Genomic DNA, 24,464 nt, shown 5'->3' on the forward strand with positions numbered 1-24,464 from the left:
AAAGATGTGGTCTACTTTGCAGCATATGTTGCTCAAAAACCTGTATATATACAGTACCAGTCAAAAGGACACACCTTCCCTTTTTTATTTTCTAAATTGTAGATGATACTGAAGACATCCAAACAATGAAGGAACATATATGGAATTATGTAGTAAACAATAAAAGTGTTAAACAAACCAGTATATGTCTTATATTTTAGAACCCCCATTTGCTTTGATGACAGCTTTGCACGCTCTTGGCTTTCTCTCAATCAGCTTCATGAAGTAGTCACCTGGAATAGTTTTCCAACAGTCTTGAAGGAGTTCCCAGATGTGCCAAGCACTTGTTGGCTGCTTTGCCTTCACTCTGCAGTCCAACTCATTCCAAACCATCTCATTTGGGTTTAGGTCAGGTGATTGTGGAGGCCAGGTCATCTGACACAGCACTCCATCGCTCTCTTTCTTGGTCAAATTGCCCTTACATGGTCTGGAGGTGTGTTTGGGGTCATTGTCCTGTTGAAAAACAAATGATGGTCCCACTAAGCGCAAACCAGATGGGATGGCATGTCGCCAACAGCACCAACAGTGTCACCAGCAAAGCACCCCCACACCATGACACCTCTTCCTCCATGCTTCATTCAAAGATCTCAAATTTGGACTCATCAGACTAAAAGACAGATTTCCACTGGTCTAATGTCCATTCCTTGTGTTTCTTGGCCCAAGCAATTCACTTGTTGTTGTTCTTCCTCAGAAGTGGCTTCTTCATGCAGTCTCCTCTGAACAGTTGATGTTGAGATGTGTCTGCTACTTGAAGTCTGTGAAGCATTTATGTGGGCTCTAATCTGAGGTGCTGTTAATTTGCGGTTTCTGAGGCTGGTAACTCTGATGAACTTATCGTCTGCAGCAGAGTTCACTCTTGGTCGTCTTTTCCTGTGGCAGTCCTCATGAGAGCCAGTTTCATCATAGCCTTTGATGGTCTTTGTGATTGCACTTGAGGATACATTCAAAGTTCTTGAAAATTTCCGGATTGACTGACCCTCATGTCGTAAAGTTATGATGGACTGTCGTTTCTCTTTACTTAGTTGAGTGGTTCTTACCATAATATGGATTAGAACCTTTGTCAAATAGGGCTATTCACTGTATAGCCCTTTGTACCAACCCTACCTCTGCACAACACAACTGATGGTCTCAAACACATTAAGGCAAGAAATTCCAGAAATTAACTCTTGACAAGGCACACCTGTTAATTCAAAACCATTCCAGGTGACTACCTCATGAAGCTGATTGAGAGAATGCCAAGTGTGTGCAATGCTGTCATGAAAGCAAATGGTGGCTACTTTGAAGAATCTAAAATATAAAACATGTTCTGGTTTGTTTAACACTTTTTTTGTTTACTACATAATTCCAAATGTGTTCCTTCATAGTTTAGATGTCTTTAGTATTAATCTACAATGTTGAAAATCAAAAAAAAAAAAAAAAAAAAAAAGGGGGGGGGGGGGGGGGGGGGACCATTAAATGAGAAGGTGAGGATATAATTAAAAAAAAAAAAAAAAAATTCCTCACTTTCAACATTTGATATATTGTCTTTGTACTATTTTGAATATGGGGCTTCAGTGTTTTGCAAATCATCACATTCTCTTTACACAGTGTTCCAATTGAGAGGTTGTATCTATTGTAGTTAAAAATCTTGTACCTTTTGTTTCAGGTACGTTCACTTCTGTGTTTTAAAAAAATCATTGCTGTATTTCTATACTGTCTGATCATCTGACTTGTGTTTTTGACCTTATGTGACACTGTTGTAATGATGTCTCTGTGTTCCCAGATCTCAGCTATCACAACTTTGATTGCAAAAAAGTTGGTACACTGTGTAAAATGTAAATAAAAAAACAGAATGCAATAATTTGCAATGAATGGTGTTTACAGGAATTCATTTTACAAAGTGTTCATGAAGTAATATCCTTTAAACAGTCGTGTGTTTCACAAAGAGGTGAACCTCACCCCATCTTTGCTTGTGAACAACTGAGCCTTTCGAGGATGTACCTCACATACCCAGTCATGATACTATCACCTGTGGCATCCACTGCGTAGGAAGGAACGCTACCACAGGTCCTTCATTGCAATGGCTGTCGGACTGGTTAACTCTAGCATCATTTAATGTGGCACTGTGTTGATGTTGTTTCACATCACAACATCACAAACCCTTTAGCACGACACCAGTATTTATGTTAACATTTGCTAATATCCATTACATGTGTGCAACTATCTTGTGCAATATTACATATTTTTTACTGTGTTTTTTCTACTGTGCAATCATACAAGGTTGCTGTATTTTATTATTCATATCTTACCAATTTACAGGTCAAAATTTCCCTCCATAAAGTTTTATTTAATTTTAAGTCTGGAATGTTACAAACAGGTGTTTCTGTTTTATTGATGTTTAACACACTAGCCTGGCTTTTTTGGAATTGGGGTTACAATTTGGTAAAGTAGAAAGGATGGACAAAACTACAAAAATATTTATCCTGTATCTATGAAAGCAGAATACCAAACAATTAAAAGACTTATTTCACACAGAAATTATGTTTTGTTTTTTTTTTTTTTTTTTTTGAGGAATGAGGTGGGATTTTATTGACTGCACTGTAAAGCATTCCACACTTTAAAGCTAAACCATCTGAGTCCTTCCCTGAACACATCAGAATAACCAGGTGAGTCTTATTATGAAGATGAGTGAGGTTTGTTAGCTAGGAAGAAAGAGAGACATATGTTTATACGTATGACAAATGAGCACAATGGGTCTAGCCACAGCCCCTCAACACACACACACACACACACACACACACACACACACACACACACACAAACTCTCCTCGGGCTGCTGGTGCAGGTGGCTTCCACTTGCTTTCAGCTTGTAAACCATGCTCATAACCTTCAGCCTGCTGAGGAGCCTTTATGGAAACACTTGATATCTAGCAATGAATTGCTCTTTGTTAACACTATTTTTATTGACTGAGAATAAATAGTCATCTAGACATCAGGACAGTGCTGCTAGGCTTATTGTAAGGTGCTCTTGAGGAGAATCAGCATATATAGAAGAGCACAACTTCATCTGTTAAATGTCATGGTAGATATATACTTTTGCTCTTTGCTTTTTCTTTGCTGTGACCAAGGTGATTGATGTACTTAAGTTAAATAAATAGAGCATGGACTAGACCTCCAGCTAGAAATTTTCAGAAAGTGCAGAGCCATGGACAAGAATTAAGTGTATACCAATAAAACAAAAATCAAGAGTATTTTCAGAAAAATGTTGACATTTTTCTTCAACATGGTGTATTCTTATAAAACTGGATAATGTTGGATATTTCATTGTGGTTATGAGGGGTGACAAAATTTAAACAGCATGATCTCACTTTATATATGTTCTCTCAGTATAGAATTCCTAATAACCCATAATAACTTAGAACATTTTGAAAAAGTCCTGTGGTATTTTTCAGTCATCAGAGTTTTATCTTTTAGTTATTGTACATAAGTTCTATTGTAGCTACTAAACATGTTATTTTTTCTATCAATGCCAAAGAATTTTAATTTTCAGTTCTTTCAAGTGCATTAAGTCCACTAAGTGTGCCTCTGTCCTGGCCATGTACTATGGCTGACTAAGCCTTGAGACACTGGGCCACACCAACTTAACCCATTTAATTAAGGCCCAAAAAGCAATCCATCTTACTGTAGAATGATAGGTTTGCGTTTCTTGTCATTAACATATTAGAGTGATAACGAAAGCAATAGAGAAAATCAATAGGATATGTTTTATCTTGACTTTTATTCACATTAAGGGGTGACAACTTTGAGCTCATACAGCAGTAGTATATCACAGCCTCCATAAACTATTGATTTTATGATAAAATCTTTCAGACAATCAATAGTAATCAACAGTATAGATCAGCAGAGTGTGGCATGTTAAAATACAAAAAAAGCTTGAGATGATCTTTTGTCTACATGAGCCATGCATGATATTATACACTATTTGTAAGAGCATAGCTATCATTTTCTTCTCAAAAGAAGAAGGATAGAATTTTCTCTGAGATGAAATTAATTGAATGGGACAGGGTTCGGTTTATGGCAAATTTGTAGACATAAAATGATAACTGGTACTTTTTAACATCAGAAAACCATTTATCTTAAAAATTTAAAGTTACAAATTTTTTCCTCAAAATGCGAATAGATACTTTCCTAATATATTCAGGAAAACTGAAAATTTTTCCCTACTGGCCCATTTTACAACTGGGTCAAATCCCATGTTAGACTGCACCACAACACAGTGGATAAACAAAGAATGTGGCCACTAGTTGGTTGTTGATAACACTGACCTCACTATACTTGTTTTTGAAAGGAAACATCTATCTTCATGCTGTGGTTCACTTGTCAATCACAGGCTGAGCACCTGATAAAGACAACAATTGGGAATGATGAGGATGCTGTTTATACATCCTCACACAGGATGGGACAGGCCTTGGCCACCAGTCACAACTTCCCACAACTGTGATGACTGAGGAGGATGGAGTCAGGGCAAAAGGAAGTCAGAGGACAACAGTTGGGCTTTGCCCTGCTGAAACAGAATCCATCCCCTCCCATGTATCCTCTGTGGTCACTTGATACCAACTTGATACCATTCAGTGTTTTGGACACTCCCAACCTGGATGAGGAGTCTGATAACAGCAAGTGATAGGTTTTGGTGTTCAGATTGCAAGCTATTTCTTGTTGAGCTAGCACACTTTCAGAAGTCAGATCTTGATTGTTCTGCTAAAATAATAATAATACATTTAACTGAAATTATGCAAAAGTGCCAGTTGTTGTGTTATCTCTTGGTACATGTCAAACATACAGCTATGTGAAAACATTTTTGAGTCTTTATTCATCAAAATTCTTCTTTTTCCTCTTTATTGTGAAGAATTATTTTTATAACCCTCAGGAGCATATACATTTATCCAAATGTAATGGGGGGCAATGAACTATAAGGCCATGCTTGACCTTGTTAGTTTGGCTATGTGGCAGGTAAATCATCAGTGGTGGAGGAATTCTTTTGCAGAATAGGGAAGAGCAAAGACAGGTTTTAGGATTCTTTCATTGAGTGGGTTTAGGTAAACTGCCATAAGGGTCTGCTTAAACATCTAAACTATGCTTGGTTATTAAATACAATTTTTAATACCCTATATAAAAATATGGGATACCTACTACTTACACAAGTTGAAAGTGGTTGTGGTTTAACATTCTTATCTTTTAGTTATTACATAATAATCACATTTTGCTACATTATATGTAAGTTGTTGTAAGTTAATGTTAGTTCATTGTCATTTTTGAAGTGCTAACTTTTACTTAGAGCAATGGACTTACAAATCTGATACCGTATAAGTTTAATTTGTTATCAGTATCATTAGATTTTGAAGTCATCCATCCATGAATCTGAATGCTTATCAGACAGCAAAACATGACACAGCAGTTTAATAATGGAGAAAGGATTTTGCATCCATCTTTAGAATGTGTACTTACACATATTTGATGAGCCACCTTTGCGCTAGAGGTATTTTGAGGTACCCCCTCAGTGGCACCCTGCTGATGTCATTCAGATGAATGAGGAGGCTGTGTTTTTTCATACAGGGCTACTTTTGGTCAGATATACTCTACAGAATCATCCATTATGAAGAAGAGCTAGACTGATAATTTAGCCGAGCTGATATATTTTCCTTTCTTAGCTTATTGCAGATACATCAGAGTCAATGTATATGTCCACCGAAGGTGCCAGTTTGAGTAGATTTGGGTATGTTCACTGCTTAGTTTGTCCAACAGAAAGCACTGAAAAGTTGATTTCAGGATGTATCTTGGTCAAAATTCTTTTAAAAACCAAGGGATCCATATTGAGATTGTTGTTGTTTATGTGATGTGTTAAAAAAAAAAAGCCCTGAATCTAAGTTTTAAAACTCCAGTATTGGTCAGTCTATAATATCAAGCAACTGTTAGGGCTACAGGGCTCCTATAGGAGTGGAGATGATGTCAACTGTAGGACACAGTTCATCCTTTTCAGAACAATAGCCTGGAGCATTTGTGGCAGTTGACACATCGGGCTCTATTTTCGTTTCCGCCGCCGGCACAGCAGAGGTGCTGCACAAAGTCAGGTCCGCTTCGCCGATGGGGAATGGCGGCGCAGATTTTCGTGCACTGCGCTATGGGCACAACTACTCCCCCTTCTCATCTCAGTCCCACCCAGCGGTGCAACTCGGAAGGAGGGAGGGGAGATGGCGTGGAGTGGGTTTGACACAGCCGAGTCCAGTCTTCACCAATCACATCAGCTCCTCGCCTCGTCTTTAAAAACGCTGCTGACGAGGCGCATGGCAAGTTTCGAGGATGACTGAGACCACGAAGGAAACTGTCCTACGCCCAAACTTCTCCCAGGAGGAGACTGACGTTCTGGTCCGGAAGGTCCAGGCACACTACCGTCTTGTTGAAGGTGTGATATATGGCGTCATCAACCACGTTTTCAGTGGATAGCCGTTATCACCTAGTAGCCACCCATCCAGAGGAGTGTCCCCCGTGAAAGAGTGTAGGGATGCTACAATTCGCCAGGATGAACGAGTCATGTGCCGACCCAGGGAAATTGGCATACACGTTTGTCACCAGGCAATTTGAGTCACAGATCACCTGGACATTGATGGAATGGACCCCCCTTCGGTTCACATAAATGTGGGCTTGGGTCTCTTGGGCGTGCAACTGCACATGAGTGCAGTCGATTGCTCCCAGGACCCTGGGGAATCCAAATTTCAACAAGAACCCTCGCTTAGTTTCCAGCTGGCTCTCAGGTGTTACAGGGAAAATGATGTGCTGATTTGCATGTCGGACTAGACTGGAGGAAACTGTATGTATAGCCGAGCAGACAGCGGACTGACTGATCCCCACCACCGAGGCCACGGTATGTAGAAAAGACCCGGTGGCGAAGAAGGTCAGAGCCGCTGTCACTCTTAAGCTTGGTTTACGCTTCGGCGTCGCGGCGACGCCGTACCTACGGCGTACACCCTACGCCGTCACTGAGCATTCATAGTTCTGCGTCGAGGGAACGCGTTGCTCCGCAATTCACCGCCAAGCCGCTAGGGGATGTGGCTGTGTCTTTGTATGGTTTCGGGGGGCTCTTGCTGCTGCGAGGAGGAGTTGTAGAGGTGGTCGTACTCGCGTACCTCCTCCATAATTCTTTCTTCAGCTTGGTCCAGTTTTTCTTGTAGCTCTCACCACAGAAACTTTGAAAATGGCGGTGTTGTTGTGCTGCGACCATAGGCCTGCGACTGAACTGAAAATTACGTTCTGAACGGACCAATCACAGTCCTCGACGTTCACGCACAGAGTTGACCAGGACTGGGGCAGTGAGCTTTCAGCGCACTTTTCCAAATCTGCCGGCTGATCCTGCCGACGCCTCCCCCTACTGCGCCGCAACGCCCATCCTGGCGTACCTCCGTGTGCCACAGTTTACCAAAATACCAAGTGCGCTGCGCGGCCGCCTGTGCTGCACGAAAATACCACTGTGCGGGGTGCGCACCCTGTGCCCCGCCAGTGGTGGGGACCAAAATAGAGCCCATCGTGACTCATGATGACATTCTGATTCTGAAGATCTGATTAAAAAATCTAAGCCACTTTGGCCTACCTGATCAATATATTATGAAAAAACATTACATTTGATAACAAGGTGAATATTCTCATTGAACAGGATTATTATCTTATCTTTATCTTAGTCTAGGTCTAGTTAGAAAATGACGACCTGATAATCTGAGATGTCTGACGGGACTGTTGTCAGTAAGCAGGTTAGAAATGTGCTGGACATGAAGCGCTTCAAAGACTTTCCTGCAGGCGTAAAACCAGTGTTAGGGCAAACACAGTTTTCACTGATGATTTTCCTTGGGTGCAAGTCTATTTTCACAAAAATTTGCCCTCAAAATATTTACAGTTGTAGCTTTTGATATCCTAAAAGAAGCCTTATTATGAGTTGTTTGCTAATAATGTTGCAGTAGGAGAGTGGTCTTAGGATTTACCATTTTCTATTGTTTAATATAAAACGGGTTAGGTTAGGCGGACAGTGCAAATCGGCACTGGCACAACGGGTTAGGGTAAGGTCACAAAGAATTAATCAAAATAAAAATGTAAGATTCAGAATAACCACTGGAATTGGTGCTGTGAGGCTCTGATTTCACCGCTGCTATGTGCTCATACCTCCACTCTGTGGTCTTAGTTTGCATGACAAACTACTTGACTGCTAGACTTGAGACCACGGTTCAGATTTAAGTAAGAAACATGCTGTAGTGTTAGGAATTGGCATGGCCAGACAGAGACATTTTATAACTCAATTGTCTTATGTGACATCAGCTGTGACATCTATCAAGATTTTGCCTTTGTGATGCAGGGGACACTGACTGCTGGAGATAAATGAACAGCTGTAGGATCCGATAGATAACACTGATAGATATGAGGACAGCCTGTAGGTCATTAACAAGTAGGACACACATGGAGATACCCAATGGTGGCCACCCATCAGATGGATTGCTTGTAATTTGTTGTATAAAGGCCAGTGTGGCTCGTAAACTGTCAATGATCCTTTGTTAGGGATCCAAGCAGTGACACTGTTGGAACCATCTTGAATTTGTTAGGATTGTTCTTCTTCTCGTGCCCTGTGCTGTTGATGTCAAAAATTGTTACATCTTCAGATGACAATCTCACCCACTCAGACAAAAATCAGTGAACATATGATGGTGCTATAACAACAAGCTTTAAGTGTTGGTCTATAACTTTTGAACTGTAAATCTGAGAATCAAAACTATTTTATTCCCTTGATTCTGTGGGTCCATACTATCCATATAAGCCATGCCCATTTGTGCCAAGATTAATTTTTTGCCAATTTAAGTTTTGTCGAAAGCAGTTTTTTGGAAAAAAGCACTACATATTTTGATATTCCATTTGGTTTAAAAATTATCTACCATTATCTCCACAAGACAAGTGCTACCAAAATTTACACAAATATTCTCTGGATACTAGATATCACATGTTTCAGATAATGTCAAACAATGAATCTGCCCTGATATTCGTTGTCTTACTGTAATTAGTATAGTATGCACATTTTCTGTTTCACCAAATGTTTGATCAAACTTCTAGGACTGTAGTAGAAGCAGCAAAATGATGTCTAATTTAATTTTTTCAAAATATTTATTCCCACCATTTTGACTATTGTAAGCATTTTAATTTTAAATAGCCCAGTTTTACACATGTAATGTTGTTATTACAATTTGTGAGAAGGTGTGTGGGGAAAATATTGATCCCCACTGTCAACTTCAATAAGACACCTTCATCGGGCATACAAAGGTCCAGGGTTTGATTCCCCGGGTGGGCAAGTCTTACTTGGCAACAATGTAGCAATTCATGCATGTATGTTTACGAGTGTATACTGACGTCATATTTCCTCCTTATTTTTTTTTTTCTGCTGAGTGTTTCTGCAGCAAAAACCCAAGACCTAGAAACAAATTCAAGTTGCAAATTCCACCCATTACACAGGTACATTTTTAATGATACTGATGGACCTCAGGGTGATGCAGTAATAAACAAGTTTATGTTTTTGTAATCGTTTGGCAAACAGTTTGTCCTAGAGTCAAACTTCTGTCATCATTCTAATTTCTCAAGTCTGAGAAAGTCTGATTTCAAAGTCTTTCTCTGCATCTGATTTTCTGCCTTAAAAATTTCAAATTTTGCAATGTTTTTCTAAGTTTCTTCATCGTCCTATTTTTTGATCGCAGAAATTGCTGGGCAAAGTCCAAAACGTAGTCAGGATTTTCTACAGACTTCACTGATTTCAATTTGTCAAAAATAAATAAATAAATAAATAAATAAAATAGACATGTCATTCCTTTGCATTATTTAAGTATAAATAAGCCAGTTTTTATCAGAATAGAAAGAAATGTGAAATGTGAAAGTGACATCAAATGTTTCTGAAAGGACATTATTAAATCTTAACAGAGCATCAGGATAAAGTAATGACATGATTATTTCAAAGAAAATCAAGCAATTTGATTCTTGTTAATTAAATAAGAAACAAAAATCCAAATGCTTGCAATCTGCTTGCAGCCCGATCATTGCCGCTTGTGGCGATATTTGTTTTCACTGTTCTGTCATTCAGTGGGTTGAGGAGATGTTGGGTTATTATATAATGGTTTTGCCTTTATTTGGTAGGGCGTTTGACTGGTAGCTCAGAGGTGTCAACTCACATCATAGGTACTGCTGAGTTGGCCTAGAGCAAAACACTAAACCCCTAGCCGCTTGGAGCACCAAGTACTGTATGTGCTCTAAAATTACTTTGACATCTCTCCAAATAATGGATGTCTATAGGTTCTGTGTCTGTGTATTTACGTTTAATTTGAGCTTGAGGTTACAATAAATAACAACAACAGTGTAACAATTGCATTTCCCCAATGAGGAAAGTACATTCTGAATGAATAAAACCAACCTCAATAATCAAAACTTAGAAATATAGTGCAACTGAAAAAGCAAGTTTGTGGTGGTGTATATGCATATTATGTTGTTATTTTTATTCCTACCAGTGGAGGCTTAAATCATCCCATTTTACTGGTATTTCTGCATGCAGATTTAGCACAAAATAACAGTGATATCACTGAAAAGAATTGAGTCTTTTGCTGTGGTTCCATGTGTTATGTTTAAAATATTTGCCTTCCTTTTCTGGAAATTCTGCAGTTTTAGTGCTTTTGGATTTGTCGGCAGCTTTCAACACAGTCAACCATGCCATTCTTTTATTGAGGCTGGAACAGTGGGCATAAAGGGAACAGCCCTGAAATGGTTTGAGTCTTATCTGACTGACAGGAGTTTCTGTGTTCGCCTTGGTGAATGTTCATCACCAGTGGCCCCTCTCTCCTGTGGGGTTCCACAGGGCTCCATTTTCGGTCCTGTACTATTTGCCCTGTACATGCTGCCCCTGGGTCAATTTTTAAAAAATATAATATCTCGTTCCACTGCTTTGCTGATGACATTCAGATCTATTTGCCCTTAAAGGCTAATAGTGTGGACTCTCTGGAACCCTTGTTTATGTGTTTAAAAGACTTAAAATCATGGTTGGGCTTAACTTCCTCTGTCTTAATGAAGACAAGACTGAGGTTGTTGTATTTGGCTCTTCCGACAAGCTGGACTCTTAGCACTCTTGGCCCTTTAGGGTTGGTCACTCATCCCTTTGTTAAAACCTGGGTGTGTTCTTTGACAGTGCCTTTGATTTCAGCAAGCAGATTAGCACTGTCGTTAAAAACAGTTTCTTCCAGTTAAGGATGCTTGCTAAAGTAAAGCCATATCTTCCCCATGGTGACTTTGAGAGAGTCATTCACGCTCTGATCACGACCAGGCTGGACTACTGTAATTCTTTGTATGTTGGCCTCGATCAGTCATCTCTCCACCGGCTGCAGTTGGTCCAAAATGGTGCTGCTCGGCTTTTAACTGGGACCAGAAAGCGGGAGCAGCCTTGGCATCGCTACACTGGCTTCCTGTTCATTTTAGAATAGTTTTTAAGGTTTTTTTTCTTGTTTTTAAAGTTTTACATGGGTTTCCCCCCCATTATTTAGCAGACCTTATTCAGGTCCATAAACCTATTAAAGAACTGAGGTCGTCCAGTCAAGTGGTCCCGGAGGTCCCCAGATCCAGACTCAGGACTAAAGTTGACCGAGCCTTTTCAGTGGCAGCCCCCAAACTCTGGAACAACCTGCCGCTGGACATTAGGGCTGCTCGGACAATGGAATCTTTTAAGTCCCGGCTGAAGACCCATCTTTACTCAGTGGCTTTCAGTTCAGTTGGGCCCTGACATCCTGGCAGCATATATTTTGCTTTTTGTTGTTGTTGTTGTTGTTGTTTTTTAATTGTATGTTCATGTATTTTCTTCTTGCAGTGCTTAGAAGTCTGTAAAGCACTTTGGTCAACTTTGGTTGTTTTTATATGTGCTATATAAATAAAATTGACCTTGACCCTTGACCTTGACCTTACTTTGGAGTTTAAAAGCCCATTAAACTAATGACAAATCCTATGTTTCCAAACTTGGCTTTTGTTCTTAAAAATGGAGATTATGAAAAGAATAATTCATGAACAAAGTATTTATTGCAAATTAATCAGAAAATCCAGACAATGTTATGCGTAAATGGCAACAAATAGGCTTCCATGATTGCCAAAATGGGCTGGGCAAAATTTTAAAATATTAATAGAATTCACAAATTTTGTCAGTTAAATAATAAAAGAAATTGTTTGCTTTATCAAGCTCTAAATATTACCTGTGTAACTGCTTAATTCCTGACACATAACATGAAAAAGAGCAATTTATTTCCAGTTCACGTCATTAAAGATGGCCCCCCAATTTCATCCCCTTTGATGCAAACTCTGACATTATCTATAAAAAATAACACTAATCCCCTCTAAATAATCCTAATCCTGTTCAGAGTGAGGAAAAAAAAAAAAACCCAGAATGAATCCATGGATAAAGATACATCTGTCAGTGGGGGTGCAGCTATTTACACAGAGCTGCTATGGAGGCGGATGCATGTCACCCAAAGTAGAACAATTGGGTGAACAACTCCCTCATGGCCCGTATTCAGCCTGTAAACCATGTGGCACAACAAAGCCCGTTCACCCTGCTGCCGACCTCCTCTTGCTCTCCCAGCAGCACATTGTTAACACTCAGCAAGCCTCTGCATTGACTTTGTGACCCCTCTGTCTAGTGGTGGTATAGCCTCATTATAAGTATCCCAAAAATGAGAGAGGCAGGGAATCCATCCAGCTCCAGGCAGATGGAGAGATTCTTGTCTTTTGTCAATTCCAGCACAGTTTTACAGAGTTGAATTTGACAGTGGCATTATGGCCAGGCTACTTCCCCCTGTCCAAGGACAGAGGTTAAAAAGATAATAAATGGAATGGGTTACATGGATCAGATGCAGACGCACACACCCACACAGACGCACACACACCCACACACACACATTGCATTGCAGGGAGTATATTCCTTGTCCCCGTCATTAGATTCAATGTATGTTGAGTGCTGTTCTTAATGGAAATTACCTCTATCTCTGTCTGATAAGACTATTCTAATGTAGCATTTGCAGCTTGATATGTTTGTATACTGAATTAGTTATTCCTTTTAAAGTGGCACAGTGTTGTTTTCTTGTAAGATAGCATTATTTATAGTTGTACTATTATATAGCATTTTATTTAGGGCATGCTAAGTAAAAAAATACATTTTAGAATTGTAATGACATTTATATATATTTTATAACTATAATTATTATATTATTAGATAATTATTGTAATCAATTGTATATTGACATAATAATGTTTTCTGGACGTTATGATGACTTCCTTACATATGCAGTAGTTTATTTAGGAACCTGTCCTAAAATACATGGATAGGCAAATAGGTATTATACAAGCATGAAATTGATACATTATAAAGTCAAGTAATGGAAAAACCCACAGAAAAAGCCACACAGTGGTTGGAAAGCACATGCTAATGTAACAGACCTACTGACCTGAATGTAAAGTGAGAAAGACAACTCAATTCCTATCAATGAGCAGACACTTTGGCTTTGAGTGGTAGTGTGATAGTTGTACCTGTACTAATTGTAGTAATGGTAATCTAGTACAGTACATACTATTTTCGTCCAACTAGAGCATGACACACAGGTTTCCCCCATCAAGTGGTTGTAGACATGAGCCATGGCATTAAACATCTGCTAATGCTGTTAGCAGTCAGTTAGTACATTCTTACTAATCAGGTTTTGATTAAATATTTTCATGTTATAATCTCAAGTTTAATTCCAATATTTCACTCTGCATAGAGAATGTTTACAAATATACGGAAAACAAACAAAAACAACACAATATACAGTATGAAACTAGGGATCATTTAACAGAATCTAATTCCTCTACTAGCCGAGTCTGTCTCCTCTGGTTTTAATCTGCCACTCATCTAGCTCCCTAACAAGCAAACTATATTTTACAACTTGTGTATTTAGGCTGACCTCTGGGGTGAGTCGTCTATCTATCAAAGTGTCTGGCATCTCAGACCCAGTCGGGCTGAGACTCGCCCTATGAGTTGCCCTGCACGCATTTAGCATGACAAGGTTGTTAGAGAGGAGAATCAGGCCTATAGGGGACACCTATTCTCAGAGCACACAATCTGGAGGAGATATCCACATTAAGAAGAGATATGACCATGTTGGGAGATCATCCTCTTATCACTTATAATTACATACAACTAATCTTATCAAAACCATACTGCCTTCCATATGTGAGGAGTATGTAGTCTAACACATTTACACATTTTGCAGATGTCAGCACTGCTCTCATATGTCATGGATGTCATGGATCCTTGTCGTGGATGAAAATGAAGACTGGGCATCATGTAACATAACACCCACTCAAAAATGAAGGTGCAGGAGGAATTCAGCCAAGATAAATTTTTCACTCTCCTGATTATCTAGCAAAACTGATTTGCCATTTAATTTCCTCCATTCAATCCACCTGACATTGTGTTCAAATTAGCCCTTGTCTGTTAGGACATGTTATTTTGTTTTTGCCCTAGCCAGTCAGTAGCCAGTGACATATCCATTCCGCAGATATCATTTTCAGTGGGCGCAGAAGCTATGGTAGCAATTGCAAAGAGCAGTTAATTTGACATTGTTCATGAGAATTGAAGAAATATGTTGATGTAAGAATTGGTATTTCTGTAAGTTGGCTTTTAGCTTTAAACAACCATTTTGTCAACATTTTTGTGGCCATTCTTCTGTCTGTACTTTTCATGGATGTTGCCAGGTAGCTAGCTGTAGGTAGATGATGGCCGCATTCTTAAACTTTGACAATTCTTGAACAACTACCTATTGTACCTTCCCCAGTAAATGAAATATCTTTCCCTGCCCACTGCAGTTTAGTGTTAGTGCTAGCATCAGTAACACCAACATTTCCCATAATACTTCCAATAAGGAGTCAGTGTGAGTCAGTGCAGCACAGATATATGTCTAAGACTCTAACCAGCCTGCTATGGTCAAGCTATTGTCCTGAGTGTCTACAATGATAAATGGCTGTGTCTTTGATTGAGATTAGTGAGGTGAAGCACAGGTCTGTTTGATGAACCAGAAAATGAAATTATTACTATTGGGCTTCTATCGACTGCACTGTTGGTGACACTCTTGCTTCATCCCAAAGGTTAATTGGACTTGAACCCAGAAAATCAAGAGGTTAAGCAGGGTCAGTATGACAGCAGGTCCTTCTGGGAACGGCCCCCTCAAAAGGCTGCTAATCAGATTTGTCAAGGGGTTTTCCTTACGATATTGCTTCCATGTGCATCTCTGTTGTTGCTGCAGCACACTACAGTATTGATTCACATAAAATAATGTTATCCTTGCCAACTGCATGAGGGCTATTATATTCACTTATTTGCAGTTAAGAAAATATGGCTTCCCTGCTTTGTTTGATATTTCTAGTTTTCTAGTGTTTAGTGACCATCTACTGATGTTTGTGCGTATGGTTTGCACTTTCCTCATTGAGTCTCTGCATGAAGAAAATGGAATGCCTTCTTTGTTAGTACAATGTTATTAGGACATTCAAAGAAAGCATCTATGGCAATTATTATTTCTAATGGCTGATGATACAAACATCTTGTGATGAGAAGTGTCTGTGATACAATTTATATCACTGAGGAACTTTATTTACTGAGGAAATTTAATTCATAAGAGAAGCCCCTTTTCTTGCATTTCAGTTCACACTAACAGGAAGATGTGTTTGCAATATTCTGCTGTGCTATGGCATTGTTATGATTGGAAGCGCAAACAATTAATAGAACAAACATCATAACAGAGAAACTGCTGACATAGGACCTGTATGGAATTTTCATTATATGTAAATACAGTTTTTATGAGTTTAGTTCATAAAATAGAGAAAACATAAGACATGTACCAAAATTACTCAAACAATAAATGTGATTTGTATTTGAACTCCATGAAAAACAAACAAAAAAGGTGGTGCTTTGAGCTAAATGAAAACATCATCATGGTAACGTGCAGTTACAATGCTAACACACTGATGTTTAGCAGGTAGAATATTTACTATGTTCACCATAGAACGGGTGCTAATTAGGACTATAGACAAAGTACAGTTGAAACTAAGGGGAAAGTTAGCATTTTGGCAGGCATTTGGTCATAAACCCATATTTTTGACATATTTAAATTTTGACTAGATGATGGTGCTGATGAAGAGTCTTGAGATCACCAGAAAGATTACTCTTCATCCTGTGGGAAACATGAATGTGTGTGCCAAATAACAGCAATCCATCTAACAGTTGTTGAGACATTCTACTCAAAACTACAAATGTCAACCTCATGGTTGCTCTAGACAAAAGTTCAGGGGATCTCTATAGTCATTATCATTCATTTTCTGGGAACTGTACATATATGTTCATTATCTGTAATTCTTTCTGCAAAGTATGAGATATTTCATCAGAAAAAAGAGGAACTTGATTGTGGTGCCAGATTAAAATACAGTAGGTCATGAAAGTTAGTAGGATTCATGAGTGTCCACACAAATTCCATGGCAATCCATCAAATAGTTGTGGAGATATTACACTCTGGATCAAAGTGCTGGGCTGCCTGACAAAAAGACCAACGCTGACATCCCAACAGCCATTTAGTCAGTGTGGCTAAAAACTAAGCCTAAAGTGGCTCCAAATAATAACTCTGTTTCTTTTGATAGCCCAGAGGGAAATGAATGGAGGAAAAAGGCGGTTTCAGCAGATTGAAAATACAAGTCAGTCCATTCAACAGACATACACATAGTATAATGTGGAAAAGTTGAGTAGTTGCCATAGGTTTTCAAATACCAATGCCACCTTGTCATGCCCCTGTGCACAAGGTGTGAATGTACCTTTTAGCATCTGTGTGCAACACATAAAGTCTTCCTGTCAGAAAGCCTGACTAACACATGGTTAATGTAGAAAGGTTGCAGTTGTGAAACACTCCCTGTTTATCCATGTTTAGACACCAAAAGTTCTAGGTTAGGTTTTTTTTTTTTTTTTTAAGAAAGATCAATCTAGGAAAAACCATTTGTGTTTAGTGTTGTGTTGTGTTTATTCATTTTTTGTTTGTTTGTTTTTTGTTTTTTGTCAGTATTTATTTCCCAAAACCAGAAATGTGCTGACTATGTTAGCTGAAGGGGACAGAATCATACTACCAAGATTCCAAAAAAGTTGGGACACTGTGCAAAATGACTGTAATCGTCTGTGAACTATATTTGCCAACAGTGGTTTTACAAAGTGTTCCTGAGCCCATGTAGTAATATCTTTCAAGTCATGTGCTTCACGAAATGGTGCTGCCCCTTCCTGCCATATGCAAGATACAAGACTTGTTAACAGTTAACCTGTTAACATGTGGAAACGGGTGTTTTTTGAGCATTCCACAACTGTCACATTCTAATTTATTTCTATTTTACAAAACCTCTCAATTTTTTTGGAATCAGGGTTGTGGACCAAATCATGTCTGACTGATCTCAGAACTTCCACCTTTTTGAATTAAGTTTTGCAATAAACTTTTTAAACTTTTCCCTTAGTCTGTGCACTGCATTTTGGGTCCACTCAATACTTAACACATAGTTTAATAACTAGGTTAAGGAACAAGACCACGCCTCAAACACACCCTAATCACACACCAGGTTATTTAAGCGCTCCTGATGCATCCATCTCCCTTTTTGACTCGTTCTGCACGTCTCATATGACACGCAAGTCAATCGATCCTAAAACAATTCTTACCTTAACTCATGGATCAGGAACTCTTCCTTAACCCCTCAGACAGCGACCATCGAGGAGCCAACTCCAGAAGTCCTCGAATCACCTCCATCTCCGCAAATCCAGCGCCGCCAGCAAACTAGGATGCGCTCAGAAGTCCACTTCACCCAACGATCTCAGCCCTCATCATCTGACAACTCCTACATAGTCAGGCCGTCACCCGCCACCACGCATCGCCTGCACGATGAAGCAAGTCACCAGTCTACATCAGCCCTCATTCAGCGTCAGGTCATATCAAACAACACTCATGCTCATCTCGCTTCTGAGCCCTCTAATTCTCTCCTTACCCCCCCCCCCCCCCCCCCCAAACTTCACAATCAGTCCAAGCACATGCATCCCTCTATCCCAGCATCCTTTCTTCTTCCCTTGCTTCAATCTCTCCTACTTCATCCGCATCAGCCATAACTGCTGCTCACACTGCATTACTCACCAGCTCCATCGCTCCATCCACCCTCACAGCAGCGACCAACAACGCAGTTAACCAAAATCTCTCATTTCCTCCTGTCTGTCCTTTTCCCCCTCCTTTCCCCCACCCTCACAACCCCCTACCCCATCACCCCAATGTTTTCAGTGCTTCCCATTATGCACCTAATGTACCTCTTCCTTCCACAGCTCCACAAGTAGCAGAACCTAACATTCTCCCCACCTATCTCCCTCCACCTAACAGCTTCTCCCTAGCTACCGCTCTACCTTCAGTACGCCCAGCCACAGCAGCCCGACCATCACCTCGTGTCACAACTCAGGTAACAGATCCTCACTGGTAACTACGTCGATCTAGCTCTACTGATCCATCCTTCCACATGCAACCCGAGTATCCTGAGAGAAATACAAACCATTCTAGGCCCCCTCCACCTCATACAGCCAACACCCACTCGTTCCAAGGAACTCACACCAGCCAAATTCACATTCTCTTTTTCCTTGTACCACGACACAATCTGTTCCGTTTTCCCTGACCGTAGATCAGAGCTAGATGACTACCTGTCCATTATCCTGGACCTAGCTTTGCGAATCTGCGAACGGCTTTTACACATACCACACACCTGCACCAATTCAACCAATTCCACCATACAAGCCTATATCAGCTGTATAAATTTCATCATCAAGTTAGCAACGGGAGCACCTTGCCCTGCTTTATCCCACTCTCACATCCGCATGTCCATCAAAGGTCTCCGCAAGACTGAACCACGCTCCGACCCTAAACATTTGCCTCTCACTTCAGACCTTCTGGCCCGATGCATAGCCACCCAACACTCAGGTTATCTGTTTCCTTTCATAGACAAAGTACTGGAATCCATGTTCCTACTAGCTTTCTTTGGCTTTCTTTGGCCCATCCACCTCTTCCGACAAAATTCAGTCCTAAGTCCTTACGAACCCATCCGCGATTACGTTAGCTTAAGACTAACCAATTGAGCCTCACCCCGAGATCTATTGTTCATCTCAGAAACAGGCTACGTAGCCACACGCTTCTGGTTCCACCATCACCTCCACCAAATTTTATTTAGAGCCGGTATCCAGCCCAAACTGTACTCAGGCCACTCGTTCCGCATCGGTGTTGCCACAACCGCTTCCCGGCAGGGCATTCCTGATCACATCATAAAAATTCTCAGTCGCTGGTCTTCACCAACATACCTCACTTATATCTGTAACAACCTGAGAGACATCAGAAACGCCCAAGCGCAGCCGTCATTTGGAAGTTCCTTTGGGGCTCAACCGACATAACCCGAGAACATCCAAAGAGACAGCTGCCCCAACCTGAGTCCCTTCCTTCACTGGTCTCCTCTCGTCACTGAACCTCCAGCCACGCCGATCAGTCGTTCCAATCCACCCACCTAAGAGTCTACCATCCATTCTTCCGCCCCCCCCCCCCTTCATCATCCCTGCTCTCCTCCATCACAAGACGCATTAAATGATTGTGAACTTGCATCTCTGCAGCGTGGTCTTTGTTAGTGAAACAACAATTTAACCAAAACATGGAATCACACATACTCAGACTTCCATCAAAAAGCTATTTCCAGCCAAGAGTCCTACGGAGATCTAACAGTCCTTCAGTAGTCAGGTAACCCACATGCATGGACACAGGATTGGTGAAACAATTGCTTACCAGTTAATCCAACCTCAAGCTTCGCTCCATTGTTGTCCAGGAAATATTGAAAGAACATCCATGCTGTTGCAGTGGGTGACGTGAAATCCACATATTCACTTCTGCACCAAATGTGCATTGATCCGCCGCTGCTAATAGTCTCCCACAAATGCACAAGTTCCTCCTGTTTGAGTAATTTAAAAATAAATAAATAAATAAAAACTACAGTGGCCTGCTGTTTTAGCAAATTACTCATTCTTGGTTTGACAATGAAACTTTATATTCAGTAGTAACCAGTGGGCTTGTTGCTAAGAGCTACAGACAGGATAGGGAAGCCAGAATGCATTGGAAGATGCATTAACTTGGTTTTGGTCTTTTCATGGGATTTATTCAAAATTAGAAATATATAAGACCAAAGTTACCTTTGAGTAATCCGGTAGCAGATTAGGATCCTTTTTCCTATTTGACATTTCCACATCTCATAATTTATGTTAAGTGCTAATGTAAGAAGCACTTTCCTATTCACAGTGAGGCATTTAATACAGGTATTAAGATCAGGGTGTTGGCGTGTGTGTAATCCTTCCAGCTCATGGAGCTTGCATTTGCATTTATCGTTTGCCTTTTTCTTGAACTGTAACTACCATCTTTATCTTACCTTAACCATATTATAACTCAAGATATTGAGATATTAAATTGATGTCATTCTCATCCAGGTACTCTTCTAAATAAACCACTGTAGAGAGTTTATTCTATTTAACTTTTTAAAAGAGAACCATCGAACAAAATTAAAAGCCAACCAAAAGCTTTTTGCTCTACAGTCATGGAATGTAGTGTAGATACACAATTAGATATTACGCAATGTCCATATTTGGCTCCCAAGGGAAATCTTAGAATGGCATAATGTTTCAAAGTGGTGGGGACATGCGGGTTAGATGATTTTTTTTTTTTTTTTTTTTAATGGTCTTCAGCATATGCCTATTTATGCAACATAATAGGGGATCTATGGAAGGTCATAGATAATTAGGGCTGGAAAAAAACTGCATGGCACATCAAAAAGGGCATAACCTCGGATCCTATGGAGTTGACAACACAAAAACACTCACCGTAAAATGTACAATGTCAACTGCACGAGCAACACTCATCTTTATGAATCAGATCTACTGCAACATTAACAATGCCAATTTCACATCTACTTTAGACAGCACTAGTACATGCCATTCAGCCCAACCATAACGTCCAGTTTTGCTGCTCTAAATGTTAGAATATTAGCTAAAGATAATAAATTATCCGTATCTTCAGATGTTAAATTTAAACTGCCTTGTTGCTATGTTGCTGCATACTTTTTAAACATTAGAGAAAGCAAGAAAACAAATTCACAAGTTCATGAGTCAAATTCAAACAATCACAACTGGAGCAGGGATTAGATGATTTTTATTTATTTATCCATACTAATTTTAAAATTAATTAAATTCAAATCATTGATTTTTTTTTCATTTTTTCTTTTAAATTTCCACACAATTAATTTATACATTTCACACAATTAAACTCATATACCATTCCTTGCCAATCTCCTCAACTAGGGGCCATCACAGGATATTCAGTCATAGAAAAGTACAGTAGATAAAAAATAAATAAAAATTGCAGTAGCCTAATTTACAGCAACTCAAACCAGTAAGAAAAAGGGAGGAGACATTAGAAACTATTTTAGCACTGCACCACTTGATGATCTTACTATGTTTGCAAACCTTAGGCTATTGTAGCTGGGTAGGCTAATCTAGCTAGTGACTCAGTCCATGTAATTATTACATTCTGTCTCAACAGTATGTGCTGATCACATCTATTATTTAAAGAAGATTAACAGTTTTCCTGCACATGTTCTACACTGTTGCAATGACTGACAGTGTACTGTATATACAAGGTCCTGGGATAAAATTTAGCCATAATTTCACACCAAAATCAGCAGCGGCCAGTTTTGTCTGAAGGTCTTAATAGAGAGCATGGAAAACACCCAGAGAATTAGAAAGGTATGATTTACATACTTACTTATATCTACAAACAATTTTGAAAATTTCTGCCACACCTTCAAAGGTACTGAAAGGCATGGTACAGTTACATTTATGTCAATAGGATCTGCAGCGGGCAGTGGTTTATGCTAGGACTGATGTCAGGGAGGAAGGGCCAAATCAGAACAGTGAGGATGAGGAATCAGAACAAGCAGGCACTGTAGTAGAGGAATGGGGTGAATCCATTACTGTCAGCATTGGGATTTTGAAAATAAGGGAAAGTTTACTAAATTATCCCGAACAGGGGTGTCCCACCAGCCGTAACACTGTCCACATACCTCTTACATTTAGACAAGGATACACAAACTATATCCTAAAATCACTACTTGACACTGAGACCAAGGATTGGGTTAACTAATTGCTACATTAAGTGACTACTACTTAGATGGTCAGAATTAAAAACCTGGTTAAAAGTGAAATGCTGATATAAATATGAATGAAAACACAAAAATGCATATAAATTCAGTACTAATTTATTTCTGTATTACTTGAATGATATGTACACATCACTTACACATTATGCTTCAGTTGTGATTTTGAGAGAGACAACTGGAAAGTGAGAAAATTGGCGATGGAGATGGTGATTATGAAAATGGATGCAGAGTACAAATACAGTCATTGGTGGAGCATGTCTCTGTGCCTCTCGGCTGCTCTTATGCTTGCTAGAGTTCCCTCCATGTGATACCCTGAAATCTTTGTGGCATATTTTACAAAAAGCATGACTTTGATGGACATATGGGTAAACCTCCTCCCATTTGGTGATATACTGACAAACTTTCAGACTATTTGGCAGGTACTCCATCCCTCTCACATTGATCCTTCATGTTCTTGTTCTTCTTGTTTTATTGACGGGCACCATTTGAGTGATTGACCCCTTGTCTTTTTGAACAATGTATTTGTTTCTTCGATATTTACATTGTATTGTATGTTTTCTTATTGTGCAAATACACATTCTCAAAACATTTTCATTTGTTAAAATTTCTTTGTGCAAAGTATATTTAAGAACATTTTTAAAAAAGAAACACTTTTAAAAAGCAATGCGGACAAAATTGGCCGTATCTGTGGATGGTACCCACCATCTACAGTGTAAATGACACTTGTGATGTCATGCCCCCACTCTTCACAAGAATGCAGACTGAAGCATATGCAAAGCTATGGGCATCACTGACCATGCATCTACAATAGCGGAAGGAGATGTAGTATCATGACAGTAGTTCTTATCTTCCAACACTTCTGTTGCCAACTTTTAAACTTTGCTCAAATTAAATTTTTGCAGTTTGAGAGGTTGACCACTAGATGACACCATGATATAACCTCACTTATTTATGTTTTTTTAATGTTATGGGTAGTAATAACATATCTATTTTGTACATTTGTTGTGTGTGCTGTGTGCCACAACAGAAGACTATAACATAGACAAGCATTATACAGTGGCAGTACTTTGTAGCCTGCTGTCTACCACTAATACATGTCCATCATATACATGTGTAAAAACTGTATGAAAGACACATCAAGTCTATTTTAATTGATGGTGACCTCTCTGAGGCCAAATGATTTTGTTCAACAGTCTCTTGGACCTGCATCTGACAATATCAGTCAGTGAGAACAGACCCAATAAAGCTGCTTCTTGATCCTTTTGATAGTATGGAATATAGAGTGCACATGTATTTTTTATACTGTACAGGTAAGTTGAATGTTGTGAGGCATATGGTTACTTTTTAAGCTTAAGGTCCTTACATACATTATAGCTACTGCCATCACTGTCAGTCATCACTGGTAAACCAGGTGAGAGGAGCAAAATCCTTCATTAACTCCTTCCCTGACTCATTTTTGCTCAACATTACGATGTGGAAGAACTGCATTCACTTTCAGGCCATTATTTACTGGCAAATATTCTTGTGCTATTTACTATATGCATCTGAAGCCAAAATGCATAACGATAGCAATTTATCTTTGTGTTTCACTTTGACTGGAAAATCTGCACTAAATATGCACGCAAAATAATCCTTCATGCTAATTCCATCCATTAATAATTTTTAAAAACATGCTTCTCTTAGATATTTAAATGTTTCTTCAATCATCAGGACAACTATTGTTTTCTTGAATTTAATGAATTTCCCAGTGAACATCATGTCTGTAATAAGTGTTGTCAGAGTTACATTATTGTTGTGTGGAGAGGGACTTGGAAGTACGGGTTGTTTTGAAAAGCACTACAGTGTTATAGTACATAAACAGTATGGAATCCAGTGGCTGCGTGGATGGTGAGAAGAGAATTAAAAACAATAAATAAATAAAAAAAAATTAATATGCTATCCTTTGGTCAGTAGTAATTTGAAATGTACACGCTTTATAGTCATTGAGCCAAAACATGCAAAAATAATGACACTGTCCTTAAGGATTTTTAAAAGAACTGCAACAAGACAACAGTATTGGTATTAATTCGAGAGGGGAAAAA

Source organism: Chaetodon auriga, chromosome 5 (assembly GCF_051107435.1).
Source record: "Chaetodon auriga isolate fChaAug3 chromosome 5, fChaAug3.hap1, whole genome shotgun sequence".
In the NCBI taxonomy this organism is placed as follows: domain Eukaryota; kingdom Metazoa; phylum Chordata; class Actinopteri; order Chaetodontiformes; family Chaetodontidae; genus Chaetodon; species Chaetodon auriga.